Consider the following 4,145-nt stretch of genomic DNA (forward strand, 5'->3'; position numbering starts at 1 on the left):
TGGTTCATATAGCCTCGGCTATCACTTCCTTATGTCCGGTCGTGATGGTCAAGCGGATTAAGGCGTCCCTGTACATACCAGTTGTGGGAGTATGGGTTCGAGTCACTTCTGGGGTGTGAGTTTTCAGTTGTATATAGTCCTGGGGACCATTCAGGCTTGTTTGCATTTGTGTTCCTCACGTGTGCCCCAAAGAATGAGGTGATTTGATAAAATGCTATGCCCAAGATTACCATCCGAGTGCCGGCGGGGAAGTGGTTCATATAGCCTCGGCTATCACTTCCTTATGTCCGGTCGTGATGGTCAAGCGGATTAAGGCGTCCCTGTACATACCAGTTGTGGGAGTATGGGTTCGAGTCACTTCTGGGGTGTGAGTTTTCAGTTATATATATATATATATATATATATATATATGTTGTACCTAGTAGCCAGAACGTCGTACTCGGCCTACTATGCAAGGCCCGATTTGCTTAATAAGTCAAGTTTTCCTGAATTAATATATTTTCTCTAATTTTTTTCTTATGAAATGATAAAGCTACCCATTTCATTATGTATGAGGTCAATTTTTTTTTTTGGGGTTAAAAATAACGTAGATATATGACCGAACCTAACCAACCCTACTTAACCTACCCTAACCTATCTTTTTAGGTTAAGTTAGGTTAGGTAGTCGAAAAACAATTAATTCATGAAAACTTGGCTTATTAGGCAAATCGGATCGGTCCTTGCATAGTAGGCTGAGAAGTGCGTTCTGGCTACTAGGTACGACATATATATATATATATATATATATATATATATATATATATATATATATATATATATATATATATATATATATATATATATATATATATATATATATATATATATATATATGGTTCCTGCCCGCCATCTGAGGAGCTGGAGGAGCTATTCAACTTGTGACAAGCAGCCTTGTACCCTGTATGTAATCAATATTGTAACTTTTTTTGTGTAATGACATTTTCAAATAAAGTTAGATAAATATACACACCTATATATATATATATATATATATATATATATGTCGTACCTAGTAGCCAGATCTCACTTCTCAGCCTACTATTCATGGCCTGATTTGCCTAATAAGCCAAGTTTTCCTGAATTAATATATTTACTATAATTTTTTTCTTATGAAATGATAAAGCAACCCTTTTCTCTATGTATGAGGTCAATTTTTTTTTATTGGAGTTAAAATTAACGTAGATATACGACCGAACCTAACCAACCCTACCTAACCTAACCTAACCTATATTTATAGGTAAGGTTAGGTTAGGTAGCCAAAAAAAGCTAGGTTAGGTTAGGTTAGGTAGGTTAGGTAGACGAAAAAACAATAATTCATGAAAACTTGGCTTATTAGGCAAATCGGGCCTTGAATAGTAGGCTGAGAAGTGCGTTCTGGCTATTAGGTACGACATATATATATATATATATATATATATATATATATATATATATATATATATATATATATATTTAAAACTTATTACTGTATTTCACTTTGAATGAGTGTAGAGTTGACGACATCCTTACCCTTCCTCGTCAACTCATTAGACACGTGAAACTGTGAAGGAAGCTCCACACATCACAGTGGATAATCAAATAGCTCATAAAATAATCAAACAATTGTTACAGGTGTACATATATGAGGCATTTATAAAGTTATAGTAAAAACACATTATAACAGAGAACAACATTAATGAGAGTGCAGCACAGTATACATGACACAAATGATTTAATAAACCCCATTATTAGCTTATGCACATTTGATTATAAAACAATACATGTGCATTATGTACAAAACTGTTATGAACAGTACCTTGTATGTATTATAGTTAAAAGTATACCGTATAGAAACAAAAACACATTGCAAAAATTAAACAATTACTGACATAACACAAAACAAAAAATTACATAAACGTATACAAAATTATTAAACAGAATAAAAATATTGCATAAAGAATTAATCATATGGATCATTACCTTTATGTGGAACAAAAATATAAATTTGTTATCTTTATTCACATAACTATAATTATGTTGATGACCCAGTATAATCAAGTGGTGGCACTTCATTATACATTATATTTCATTCATCATCACCTTTGATGACAGGTGTTCTGAGATGATAATGATGTGCTGGGAGTTAGGGAGGTGTGCTACCTGGAAGATCCTGGCGAGGCTTAAAGAGGCAGTTGAATGCTGTTTTGGCAAGAGTTCTCTCCCACTGAGACCTTGTATTACAGGGAGCAATGATGGGTTGAAACCTTTCCTCTACTGTATCACCATCGAAGGTCTCTATGGTTTCGTTAGGCCCAGGCCTCTCTTCCTCTATCTCATCATCAAAGGTTTCTATGGTTTCATTGGGTGCAGAGATCTCCTCCACAGTCTCGTCATCAAAGGTCTCTATGGTTTCGTTAGGCCCAGGCCTCTCTTCCTCTTTCTCATCATCAAAGATCTGCATGGTTTTATCACATGGAGACCTCTTCTGTCTTTCATCATCAAAGGTCTCTTTGGTTTTATCGAGCAGAAAACTCTTCTGTATCTCATCATCAGGGGTTTCTATGGTTTTCCTAGCTTGAGACCTATACTCTCTCTCATATATAAAGGTTTCATTGGGTCCAGATCTCTCCCTGTCTATCTCATTATCGAAAGTCTCTATACTTTTACTGGATTGAGACCTCTTGTGTGTCTCATCATCAATTGCCTCTATTGTTGTACTGGGTTGAGACCTCTTGTGTGTCTCATCATCAATTGCCTCTATTATTGTACTGGGTTGAGACCTCTTCTATTTTTTATCATCAAACGTCTTCATGGTTTTATTGCGTTTATACTTCTTACATAGCTCATTATCAGAGGTCTCTACGCTTTCCTTCGATTGAGACCTCTTTCTTCTCTCATATTTAAAGGTGCCTTTGATTTTACTGGGTTGAGAAGTTTTCTCTTTCTCATATTTAAAGGTCTGTATAGTGTCACTGTCATCAGGAGTCTCCTTTACATGAACATAAATTGTCTCTGTGGTTTCAACGGGTCGTGTATACTTGTCCAAAATGTCTGGGTGACCAAACGCTAGAGAATGATGAGGACTTAAAACATAACGTTTGTCATCAAACAAATATAATCCAAGTTTTGATCCAACACAAGTGCAGTTTTGTTCAACTTCATTAGGTATTAATCTACTATTAAAATCATTAGAGACTCGACCGAATATGTCTTTTTTAAATTTATCATGAGTTAGTGCTGATTTATAATGAAATGGTAAGTCTTTGGTTCTGTCTGACTGCTGCTCTGATTGCACCATCATGGAAAACATTTTAGGTTTTAATGCCACAACTTCAGAAATGAGTCTTTCACCTGTCACAGATTTCAAACGCCCTGGGACCCCTTTAAAGCTATCATCAAACAATGGGTGATCTTTGGAAAAATTTGAGAAGTCCATGCAAGACTTAAGAGGTTCCGATCCTAGCTCATTATAGACATCTTCACACTCGAGTGTGAAGATATAGCTGCTAGTGTCTGTGTACACCAACTGTGCTCTTTTGCCATAGTGTGCCTTGACTACATTGTACCAAAATTCGTACAGCATTTTTGTAGCCGTCTGAAGAATATGGAAATGAAAATATGTGGGCTGATGAATGAGATGTTTCTTCATACTCTTTGTACAAATCATTCGATCCTGACTTACAGGTGTAACTCATTTTGTACAAGGATTACGAGCAAACTTTAAAAATTTCTTTTCATTTATAACGAAATCGTGGCAATCAGAGAATTTGTTTATGTTCATTAATGACTTATCAAAGATTAGACTATTTACATAATTTAAGGCTGAACATTTTTCTTTATCAGTGGCTTCAATCCGTTGATTAATATTAGTATTAAAGTTCTCTAAAACTTTCAGCTTGGTGAATTCATACACGGCATGAACACATTCAACTTCCAAGCCAAGTTTCATCAAAAGTTGCAGTAAATCTAAACTAACTAAATAGTTCTTTTGTGGTAGATGTGAGGCCACTAATTTTGTGTTTGACTTCGGTAATTCACAGCTGTTTGACTCAAGAATTCTGTTACTGTATTCAGAGATCAATTCTCTCTGAACATTTCTATGGGCCAAAACTAATGGTAGTTCTTCT

The sequence above is a fragment of the Procambarus clarkii genome, chromosome 10 (genome assembly GCF_040958095.1).
Source record: "Procambarus clarkii isolate CNS0578487 chromosome 10, FALCON_Pclarkii_2.0, whole genome shotgun sequence".
In the NCBI taxonomy this organism is placed as follows: Eukaryota; Metazoa; Arthropoda; class Malacostraca; order Decapoda; family Cambaridae; genus Procambarus; species Procambarus clarkii.